Consider the following 12545-nt stretch of genomic DNA (forward strand, 5'->3'; position numbering starts at 1 on the left):
GTTATGCATTTTATAAATGAAATATTGATATTTATATCAAAGACATAAAAATGCTTTTGAGGTAACAATGCCTGTCTCTTCCTAAGTCTCTTAGGTAGCAGGTTAAAGAATGGTGTAATTTCACTCAAGCACAGAGGAGTGGATGGGGCACCCTGAGTCATCCACGAGCTGAGAATAGAATACAAAACATGGGACTAAGTTCATGCTCCATCACTCTCTTCCCCGGACAGTATTAACTCCCACAGTCCAATGGCCTGACATGGTACGGAGCAAATTATATACTTCTCTGTAAGAAGTTGATATAATGCCATTTGCCAGCCTGAGGCTCTTTTAGAAAATTGAAAGAGCAAAATGGCTGAGAAACAGGGCCCCCAATTTCTTATCATCAGCTGATAATCACGAATAAAGATTGCCAGCTTCCTGGTTATTGAGGTAGCATCCTGTCCATGCTGGTATCTGGCTTGGATGAGTCCAGAGGCCAAGAGCGCACGGGGGGTGGGGAGGGGGGGTCCTGTAATGTGCAGCAGACCCTTGGTTCTGCAGTTCCACGTTTGACAATTGCTGTTATAAAACCCTAGTTTCCTGACATATGGAACATAAGAATTTCCTGCTTGTTTTAGCTTCCCGGAGAGACTCAGAATTAAACTGGGACTATATCATGGATTTTGTGTACTTGGCAGCATATGCTATGGACACTTTTTATAAATCTGAAACAAATGTTAACATACAAACTTGTCCTAATTATACTGACTCATTCTCCAAATACCTCCAAAAGCTTGGTCACATCGTTCCTGTCTCAGGGCTTCTGCATTCAGCTCTGCAGGGCCTCTCATGAGTCTCAAGTTTCCAAGCACATTTCAGGGATATTAAGGAAATATAAAAATAACTCTTAATAATGAAAAATCGGGTGGAAGGTTTGGGTCCTTCAAGAGAAATAACCTTTTCAGAAGGATAAGGTCTATCAGCCCAAAATAAGTCCATCAACATGATTTATTTCCATATTATACCCTGAACTACCCAAGAGGGATAATAAAATATCGTGTTATGTCTGTATGATGCAGAGCAGCGTTAGAGCAAAATCGCTGTGAGACAGTCAGCCCTGCAGGAAAATGAAGCAACCAGCAGAACGACACACAAACAGGCCATCAAAGCGCTATTGATGTTTATAGTTTCTAACAGGATTTGGATATTGCAAAGGAACCCATCAGGAATTGGACGCCAGCTCTTATGACCTACAGGGAAGGGTTGAAAGGTCTTGCCATCTATCATAGAAAAGGTCATTTCTGTTCTCAGACCCAGTGGGAGTAGGTAGTTTGCAACAGAACCCAAAGAGCTTTACAGAACATGTGGTCTAACCTCACACTTGACCAAGAAGGAAACTGAGGCCCAGAGTGGTTATAATGTCTTGTTCAAAGTCACACAGGTCGTTTCCAGTAGAGCCAGAATTCAGATTTCCAGCAGTCCCAGAAAGGGTTCCTGCGTCTCCAGAATGCTGTGCCCAGACCAGTGCAGTCGGAGGCCAGGGCTACAACTTACCAGCCGTGGTACAGTCTTGGCAGACATTAGCAAAATTACCTAGAGCAGGTGGTTTAACCTCATGAGCTCTACTTTTCCCACTCTGCAAAACGAGAGGTAAAATATGCGGTCTGTCTACCTCAAAGATCACAGCCAGATCAAATGAGATAATGTGTGAAAGCTCTTCTCAAAGCTTTATAAGGCTCAGAGGGAAAAGAGACAAAACTCCAAATAAAGGAAATTTTTCCTGTCAAAGATATATGGATGGACTCCGGGGATCCATGGACCAATGGAAATTCTGTGTAAAGGGGTGTGCGGCTGAGAGCTAGATATATCCTCCTCCCCTTGCCGCCCCCCCACCCAAGATAATTTCTATAGCTTTCCTCAGCTTTGTAAATGTCTCTGACACTCCCCTCCACCCCCACCTCACCACCACCAGAGAAAACCTATGTGCTGTCTTGGATATCAACATATTTATGATCAACTTAAAGAGTTTACATACTGTATTAAAATACGACACTTTCCTTAGATTTAGCATATGGTTGAGATCTCCCTGCTAGCCTTAATAATAAGGGTATAATTAATAATAATTCATAATTTTAGCATATAATTCTCTTTGGGGGAGGGGATCAAATCTGACTTCACGTTTTGCTCCATAAGGTGCTAAAAATCTGTGACCTATAAAATGAATACAAATTTCAAACAAATCACCCAGATTTTTTTCTACTTGTGTACTTTCCTAGTAATACTTATTTATTTATTTATTTTTATATATTTCTATTGATTTCAGAGAGGAAGGAGAGGGAGAGAGAGATAGAAACATCCATGATGAGAGAGAATCATGGATTGGCTGCCTCCTGCAAGTCCCCCACTGGGGATAGAGCCCATAACTTGGGATCGAACCTAGGACCTTTCAGTTCGCAGGCTGACGCTCTATCCACTGAGCCAAACCCGCTAGGGCTTTCTTAGTTATTTAAAAAGACTTTTCTTTAAAATCATATTTAACAGGAGGAACTATCCACATATTATTTACTGAGTTCCTACTGAGTTCCCAGCAGATTGTTTCCAGTATTTTCTGACAAAGCACCAGACAAAAGACACCAATCATACACCATTTGTAGGCTGCCACATTAAACCTGTGGTTCTGGAAGGCTGAGAGGTGTGGAGAAAAACAAATGGAAAAGTATTATTCGTGACCAATTGATCAATTAGAGTGCTTTTCATTAAAAAACATAAAAAAGGCGGAAACAATTTAGCAATGACTGTGTTAGAAATGCATGAAAACATTATTAATGTCGGATTTTTTTCTCATTTATTTTTAGTTCTCTTTAGAAAATTACACTTGAGAGTTTTCTGTAATGGCAATCAAAGGAGCAAATAAGACAGCACTGGAGCCCTTTTGTAATGTTAATGAAGGGGTAGGGACTGATCCCCAGCTTGTAAGGCCTTTTCTGTGTAGTTGCTTCAGAAGCCAGACAGATTTACGGATGTCTGAGAGCATGAGATAACCAATTAGGGAAGTCACCTTCTAACAAGACTCATCCTTTGTCCCATGAAGAAATCCAGCGTGGTCTTTTATAAATCTGACAATGGCTACACTCTTGTGTTTTAGCAGTAACATCTTATACAGCACAGGAATGTGGAAAACGATATGTCAAAATATCATCTTGTGTCCTGAGGCTCTGAGGTCTCTTAACTCCCCTCTCCTATTATTCCTTTCAGTTTTTTCCTTCCTACTCCTTCATCGTTCTACATTTTTCAGTTCCTAGTATTATCCTTTATGTTTAAAGTCCCTCATACAGAGCCTTAAGCTACATAAATGCAATAAGTAAACTCATCTATTGCTCTAATTCAGGTGAACAAAACCAAAAACATATTTTGGTAGCAATACTCTCGGATTTTCAATAACTTAACTTAAAACTTGGATGGTGGTGGTGGTGCTTGGGGAGTGAGGGGTCCTGTTACTGATTTCCATTCAGTTTCATTTGTGTCACTTCTCCCTGACAGGTGCCAGTCTTCATACAGAATGCTCTGGAATCAGACCATCTGGGTTCAAATCTGAACTCTACCACATACTAGTTAAGTGACCTTGTGCAAGTTACCTAACTTCTCTGTACCTCAGTTTCCTCACTTGTGAAAGAAGGATAATATTAGCACTTATTTCATTGTGCCATTATGAGAAGCAAATGAGTTAATACTTGCTAAGTGCCAGACCAGTGCTTGGCAAATAACAGACACTGTTTTAGAAACTTTATATGCATAAGTTATTTCATCTTCAAAACGATACGATGAGATAGGTGCAATTATTACTCTCATTTTATAGCTTAAGAAACTAAGGCACAGAAAGACTGAATAACTTGTCCCAGTTGGCCCAATTAGTAACTGAAGGATTGGCCTCAAACCCAGACTGTCTGGCTCCACAGCAAGTATTCAGTAAATGTTACTTGTTGTTGATACCTGAACGTATACACTCAATAAAATATAGCAAGCATTCAGTAAATGTTACTTGTTGTTGTTGATACCTGAACGTATACACTCAATAAAATATCTCCTGTTGCCCTGGCCGGGTAGCTCAGTTGGGTGGAGCATCGTTCCGATACGCCAAGGTTGCAGGCCGGATCCCCGGTCAAGGCACATACAAGAACCAACCAATGAATGCACAAAGTGGAACAACAAATCAATGTTTCTCTTTCTATCTCTCTCCCTCCCTTTCTTTCTCTCTAAAATCAAACAATAAAATTTTTAAAAGTGAAAAATACTTATAAAAAATAAATATCTGCTGTTGCTGCTGATAATGATGAATTTGTATGTGTAATCCTTCTTCAAAGTGTACTAAGATGTATATGACCCCTACAGGATTAGTCGATTTAGGCAAGGATTATCGCCTGAAGTCATTGGTGAAGTTTGTTGGGACATAGGATATTACCATGTGCCAAAGTGTCACCTGCTCAGGTTACTTCTCAATTGCAAAGGAGAGAAAGTAGCTTTGCGACAGAGATCCCTGGAGTGAGGTCGCTACCTTGAACCACGATCAAACTGAGCATCACAAACAGAGGGACAACCTGGCATTCGGTGCCTCCTGTTACAAGGTGCTCTGTATTCTTGCAATACAGAGCACCTTGTAACAAATGCTCCCTCGAAATATAATAAATGCTTTAGGTCTAACTTTGAGCTTACAGGAAATACACGGGGTAAAGGAAGAAATGAAATGATATCATGAGGCAACAACAAATCCAGAATGTGGAACATTCCACAAGATAAATGGCCTAACCTTTTAAAAAATTCAATGTCAAATAAAAAGACATAAAACACCAAGGCAAAAATGTGCTTTCCTTTTTAACAATCAGATCTAGTTTTGTTTTTGTTTTGTTTTTTTTTAGGTATGGAAGAAATTTCAAGGACGAATGGTGAAAGTTAGATATGGCCTAGATATTAGATAATATTAAGGAATTACTGTTCATTTTCTTAGGTTTAATGATGGCATTGTAGTAATACAGGCAAATGTCCTTATTCTTAGATGTACTGAATTATTTAGAGATGAAATGTCATTCTGCCTATAACTTACAAGTAGTTCAGAAAGAAATCACATACAAATGTAACCAATATAGCAATAAATTCCCAACTGTTGAATCTAGGTGTTATAGAGGTGTTAATTGTATCAATATTTCAACTTTAACTTTGAACATTTTCTTCACTTTTTTCATAAGATATATGCCTTATATCTTTGGAGAACATGTAGGACTTTTATTTTCATGTACTTAGTAATAGTTTCATGTTTTAACTACCTAAAACGTTTGCCTCTGAATTAATATTTAAAAAGAAATTTTTTTTAAAAAAAGTTACTAAATTCCTATTGGCTCAAGCTTATTGAAAACTTAATAATAGTTGTTGAAGAGAATTCAGTGCCTAACACATAGTAAATGCCCAATAAACGTTTGTCAATGTTCATTTATGTATGTAGTATGCTTTTCTGAGGATTGCAAAGTGGAGAGAGACAGGGAGAGAGGGAGAGGAGAGGAGAGAGGGAGAGAAGAAGAGAGAGAGGGAGGGAAGGAAGGAGAGAGGGAGGGAGAGGGAGGGAGATAGATAGAGAGGGAGAGGGAGAGGAGGTTGTGTTGTTTCTTTACGGATCAAGATATGCTGGGCAAGTACTTGAGATGGACAAAATGGGGGCCATTCGACCCTATCCTTTGATTCAAATAGCTTAGGTCATGAAGATTCTTGACCAAGTTTTGAGTTTGTTTTGCAAGGGCACGAAAATGAAAAATCTGTCCCTAGGACTAATCCAGAAGCAACTACTATTACTTGTTTAGAAAATACTGATGGAATCACACTTAATGACACATTTTTGAACAATTGTAGACTTTTCTTGATTCAGGAAAAGACGCAAGTTTTGCTCAAGTTTTGGCATGAACCCTACAAGTCACCAATACCAGTGGATGTTATTCTCTGAGAATCAATTAATATGGGGAAACTAGAGTCATTTTCAGCTCGTCCAGAAGGCAATGGTTCTCAAAGAGATGGCTTTAGGTAGTGAGATATACTTTGTATAAGAGGTGGGAAGAAAATGATCAAGATTAAAAAAATAATAATGGTATCATTTTGCATTTTCATAGTGCCATTTTCCTAAGGCACTTCATATCTATGTTAACTCATTTATTCTTATAATATCCCTGTAAGGTAGACATAGAACTACTGAGATTAAAAAAAATAAAAGGGATTTTCATCAGGGTCTAATATGTGGAAGAAATTCAAAAGGATATTATATTAGCAATAGAGATATTTCTTCATATTGAACAAATTGACCACCTCCTTCCCCTCTGCTTCAGTAAAGTCTTTTTAAAATGATAAAATCTATTATAATTTAGGGAGAATAAGATTACAGTTTACAACAGGGGAGACACTCCCAGTTCAATCTAAAAAGGTAATTTTATTCAATGATATAGGGCTGTCTCTCTTTAATAAAAAACACAAAATAATTCTCAAAAAGAGTACAAATCAGAATTTTTAAAACTTGAAATTTAAATGCACTTAGCTGACTATTACATAGTTTTCTTTATTTAACAATGGATCCTTTTGTAAAGAGAATCACTTTAAGTTATTTTATAAATATTAAGTTTTATAAAAAATTACACTGGCTTGTTAAAGCAGAATATACTTACAGTAAATGTTCTTTCTGAAACCAAAAATAAGAAAAAAAGGGGAGAGGGGACCACTAAGGAGCTAAACAATCTATGACAAATGTAGTTGTATAGAAAAGTCTTCAGCCTGAGGTTTCCCATTCTCAGATGACACAACATTAGCAACATGTAATCCTTTCCATTGGATTTTTAGATTCTAAATTTTTCCTCTCTTAATTGATCTAGGGATGCTTATTTTCAGTAATGTGCAAATTAAGAGCATGTGCTTAATTAACAAGGCCTAATTTGGGGTATATAAATACAATAAATTTTTCCCACAAAATTGTGTTTAAATACATACAATATTTTAACGTTAGTAAAATCCTTGGCAGGTGTGTTCAATCCTCACATTCAGGAACAGGTGGGGCAAAGAGCATAGAGGAGATGTCTTAAGACTTGGTGCCTGAACTAAAGACAGTCTTAGGGATATAGCGTTAACAGTTAATAAAGAGACAAAGATAGACAGCACTCTTCTCAAAATCTATTTCAACACAACGTTTTCTTTTTGTAAAGAAGCCCAAACTGGAGTTCTTTGTTAAGGCAACATAAATACGAACAGAAGTAGAAATGAGAGCAATAAGAGAAATCCCGACCTCAGAGTACTAGTGTTCATTCATTGCTGCTCAGCCCCTCACCTCCACTCCCCAGTTTGAATTAAATGCTGACTATGGTGAAGTGAAATTTCACTTTGGTAATCCCAGGGCCTAAAGTCTCTCTCTGATCTGGCTCAGAAGCCAGTCAGTGGAGGTATTTTTCTGTAATGGGCTGGGTAAGGAACAGGTCTTCTACTAGTTCACTTGCCAGAGAGAAGTCAAATCCTATCACCACAGCCATTGCCACAGCAAAAGATTTAGAGACCTTAGCTGATGGACCAAAGTATTAACAGCAATATTTGGAGAGCCCATGGGGTTCATTTTAATTAGAACTGACTCATAGAGAGCATTCTGCAAATTATAAAACTGTTCAAGATGTCTAGAGAATGTGGACCGACGTTGTATAATGACATACCTTTTAGAAGAGAAGCGGTTGAGTCTGTATCTTGGCTTTGACACTGAGTTATTAGAATCCTCTCCTGCAAGAAGGAAGATGCATTCACATACAAATTACTGCATTTCAGAGTACAGATGCGCTGTCTTCCAACTACCACACTAAAGAGAGGGTACACGCTCACAGAAACATTAAAGTTCCTCCTCCTCCCTACTTCTTACTCCCTCCTCCAAACTACCCCCAGTCAGTCCTGCAGTGTGCAGGCAAACCACACAGGAACTAGCAGATATGGGGCTTCAGAGAGTTGGGTGTGAGCCTTAGATTATGTGGTTTTGTTTTCTTGCTGCCAGAGTTGAACTAAAATGCAGGAGGTTCACTGAAACACTTTGCTTCTTTATGCTTGGTTTCAGTTTTAACAAATTTCCCCCTGAACCATTATGTTCACATAAGAAAATTTCTAATCCTGGTGATGATCTATTGGCAAGCTGCTGCTGGTCTTAAGGAAAACGCTCATTTTCTCTTAGTATAGCCAAACATCCATAGAAACATTAAGAATTCTTAGGGGCACTTACTTAATACCACTCTGGTTCACTCACAATATTAAAATCCCAGGGAAAATGCATTCTGAGTGCACTTAGCCCATAATATTACCCTTAACAAACAAACAAACAAAGAGAAAAGCTGAGCCAGGATGCGTTCTAACATGCTTTACCACAGTCAGGACATGAACTGGGACTGGCTACTTCAACTTCTGGGATTCACTTTCTCTTGAGTTGGTTGGACTTAAGGATTTCTGAAATTTTAAGATTTTTTTTTTTACTGCCTTAAAGATTTTTGTCACCTCAACTTTCTTAGTTCTTATCTTCAAATTTATAACTCACCCGCCTCTCTAAGTTCCTCCCTCCCATAACAAGTACAACTTGTGAAGGCCTCTTTCCCTCTCTTTTCTCTTGTTGGAAAATGGATTGCAACGTTGCATCTTTTGCACAAAATTAGACACGTTTCTATTTCATTCAGAGTTGGGGAACTGGACCCACGACAAAGAGGAAACTGTTGGCTCACAGGATATTCCTAACATCAATCCCTTGAAGACTAAGAAGAAAGGTATTATATAAGACTCAATTTGGGGTTCTAAAATGGAAACTTATTCTATACTGTGAAATGGTATCCTTTTCTATCTCTTTGCCCCTTTATACTTAAAACCTTGCTCAAGATTTACCCCTTTGAACTTTTATTTGGTAATGATTTTCTTTTTTAAAAAATTGAAATAGAAAAGAAGAATCTGGTGTGGAATCAGCAGAGTACCTTGGTCATAGTAGGTAGATGCTCAGTAAATATAGGGTGTCCCAAAAATATATATACACACTTTGAATAATTATAAAGACAGTGTTTAATAACATACATTTCTTTTTCAAAATTGAACTGTTAACATGTGTATACATTTTCTGGGGACACCCTGTATTTGTTAAATGAGTTAAAAGAAGTAATTTGCTACTCCCAACTCTTTAAAGAAGGACTTTTTAATAATGCCAGCGTGCTGAATTTCCTTAAATTCAAGTTGTGTCTGAACAGGGTCCCCATTATTTCCACACGTAAAGACAGAAATTTCAAGATAACAACATGTTGCTGATTTTAAAACAATGACATCTCAAGGTTGGTCTCTGTGTCCTCAGCAGCTCCACTGCTGGTTTTCAAACACTGAATCCTCTGGCCACAGTACTTATCCCAAGTTATTGGTTAAACACTGAATCCCTAAACTTCCATGGCTGGGGAGTGGGAAGAAAGGAAAAGTTGAGTAGTGCTCTATAGGAAGTACCATGGTGTTTTTAGCTTGCACCATAATGAGGAAGCTACTTTTCCACAGGATACTGCATTCCTGGGAGCAAAATATAACCCCGCCCCTAACAAGTATGGGCAGAGTGCAGAACAGAAAAATCTCTAAGAGAAGTTATTTCAGTAGTAAGTAACAATCAGTAGATGTGAGAGAGCCTATTGGGAGGATAGCAAGGCCACTTATTGGTTTATTTCATAACAGCTCTGTCACTGAACAAGTGCAAAGGCAGAACCTTAGAATAAAGACTGTAATGTGAGATTGCCAGCATTTCAGCCCTCACCCCATCATGGACACTCAGAAGAATATAAGCCAAATTGGGAGGGTTTAGGAATATGTGAAATCTCAACTTATCTACAGTGGAGAATTTTTCTTTTAATACTATACTTGTTTAAAAATTTTTAGCAATTCTTTTTGAGGGAATCGTTGTTAATATCAGAACTTCTTGTGCATAACCATGTTTAATCTAACTCTATGGTAATATGTACTTCTTATTCAATAGTTTAGATCCAGTCACTCTCTTCTCACTCATTCAGTAAATAATGTTTGAACACTTACTTTGTGTTAGGCCTGTTCTAAGTGCTGGGAATGTATCAGTGAACAAAACTTAGCTCCTATCATCCTGAATCTTACTTCTGGCACAATGAGAAACAGGACGGGTGTCAGATGGTTGTACCACCACAGAGCGTTCTTATTCAATAGTTTAGATCCAGTCACTCTCTTCTCACTCATTCAGTAAATAATGTTTGAACACTTACTTTGTGTTAGGCCTGTTCTAAGTGCTGGGAATGTATCAGTGAACAAAACTTAGCTCCTATCATCCTGAATCTTACTTCTGGCACAATGAGAAACAGGACGGGTGTCAGATGGTTGTACCACCACAGAGAAACATAAAATGGGGCAAGAGTCATAGGGAGTGTGGCTGAGGTGGGGGGTTGTGATTTTACTGGGAGATCAAAGGAAGTTTGAGCAAAGTCCAAAATAAAGCCATGGAGCCAGCCTAATAGCTCTCTGGGCAAACAGCTTTTGCAGGTATAGGGACCAGCAGATGCAAAGGCTTAAGGTGGAGCAAGTCTGTAGGGATGGAGGTTAGAGAGAGACAGGGGCCAGAACATTAGGGCCTTGCTAGCCATGGCAAGGTCTCTGGGTTTTACTCTGAGTGAGATGGGAGTCAATGGAAGATTTTGAACTGGATATTACCATATATGATCTGACTTGGGTTTTAAGTTTTAAAAGAATCGCTCCAGTTGTCGTGTTGAGATTAGATTATAAGAGAGTAAGAACAGAAGCAGGGAGACCAGTTAGGAGGCTACTGTACTATTCCTGGCAAGAGATGATGGCAACCTAAGACAGCTTGTGGGAAGTGAAGGTTGTGGAAGTAACTGAATTCTGAATATACAGGGTGACCATAAAGTCTTGAAACACAGATATTATTATTTTATTGTGTATTAGAATATGTCACTGATATACCATTTATTAACTACGGACCACATATTACCCAGATTTAGTATGAAAGATGAGCTGATGAATATGATGCGCGGTGTGACAAAGAGACGAGTCAATGATGACTCCAAGGTCATGGCCTGAGAAACCAGAAGCAAGGATGTGTCACTTACTGAGATGGGGGAGCAGGTTTGGAAAGTCAGGAATTTGGTTCGGGACATATTAAATTTGAGATGTCTATGAGAAATACCAGTAGGGGGGCTGGTCAGGAGAGGTTAGAGCTGATTATGAAACATTGAGAGCTGTTGAAAGAGAAGGGTGTTAAAAGCTGAGACTGGATAAAGCCACCTAAAGAATAAATACAGAGAACAGGCCGCTCCAAAGTTGAGAGGGTCAGAGAAATGAGAAGAAACCAGCCAAAAAGGTGAGAAGGAGCAGCGATGCCCTAGAAATCAAGAGAATAAAACTTTGCTGACTTCTATAAAACTCTGAGTTTCGGGGGTGGGGAGGAGCACACCAAGTTATTATTGTAAAACGAAGTCTGTGTTTGGCGAATACTACAGTACTGCAACTAAATTATGGTGCCCCCAAATGGAGGAAAGCAGATAAAAAGGACCTCTTACATAATGGCACTTTAACGGAGTTAATTCCACTAGGTAGGTAGCACTACACTTATGCAGAGCCTGATCCACTCCCTTTTAAATTTATCCAGAGATTCAGTCTAAAAGGAGAAAATGAATGGGTTTAAAATGCCCTTCTCAAAATACCACAGGGAGACTTGTGATGGAGAATATCAACGGAGCTCAACATCAAGGACCAAAGATTAATCCTTAGGGTAGGGGAAAGGGCACAGAACTGGACACAGCACATTTGCGTTCAAGTTCTAGCTAAATCACTTGCTAGCTGAATGCTACTTGAATAATTGTGGGCCACGATGTAACCTATTTGTTCCTGCAAACTCAAGCTCAAGTTCACCTACTCTAGGAAGCCTTCCCTAACAAATCCCTTTTTTGCTCCCATATCACTTTATCCTTGCCTTTTTCATGGCAACCTATTGTAATTGCTGATTTATTCCTGCCTCCTCTAGGAGATATTAGACTATAATTTCCTTGTATTCCTTGGCTCAGCAGAGTGCCCGGCACACAGCAGGTGCTCAATCATGCAGAATGAATGCATGTTCCCCAAGCTCACTGCCTCAATATGTAAAATGGGATAATTAATGCCTACTTTTCAGAGTTCCTTTGAAATTTACATAAGATATGCTTAGGAAAAAATCTTCATAAACTATAACTCCATATATAAAAGACTTGTGTTTGTCCTCCTCCTCTCCCCTTACTTTACAGAATAGCCCTTTAGCATGACATTCATGGCCTTGGACAATCTCTTTCCTGGCCACCTTTTCTATTTCCCTCTGCTGCTACCCCACTCCTCCATATTACAGCCGGCTAAGCAATATTTCAAGCAGACCAACTTCTTTCGTACCTCCTACATTTTAGATGATACGTACCTATCTACATGTCAGCAGGAACAAGGTGGGCTGTTATGATCGAAAGTAGTAAGAATGAAAAACAAATGTTACCTGCATCTAC

General features: G+C 38.8%; 1 protein-coding gene across 3 annotated transcripts in view; it reads right to left on the bottom strand.

Annotated features, from left to right (window-relative positions):
* Positions 1-7877, bottom strand: part of GRAP2 (GRB2-related adaptor protein 2) — a 67702-nt gene extending 59825 nt beyond the window's left edge. For all 3 annotated transcript variants that reach the window (XM_005871380.2, XM_014543850.1, XM_005871381.2), the window contains exon 1: positions 7704-7877. The gene's annotated coding sequence lies outside the window, so the exon portion shown is untranslated. The remainder of the gene's footprint in view (positions 1-7703) is intronic.
* Between the last annotated feature and the right edge of the window lie 4668 nt (positions 7878-12545).

Source organism: Myotis brandtii, unplaced genomic scaffold (assembly GCF_000412655.1).
Source record: "Myotis brandtii unplaced genomic scaffold, ASM41265v1 scaffold339, whole genome shotgun sequence".
Taxonomy (NCBI): Eukaryota; Metazoa; Chordata; class Mammalia; order Chiroptera; family Vespertilionidae; genus Myotis; species Myotis brandtii.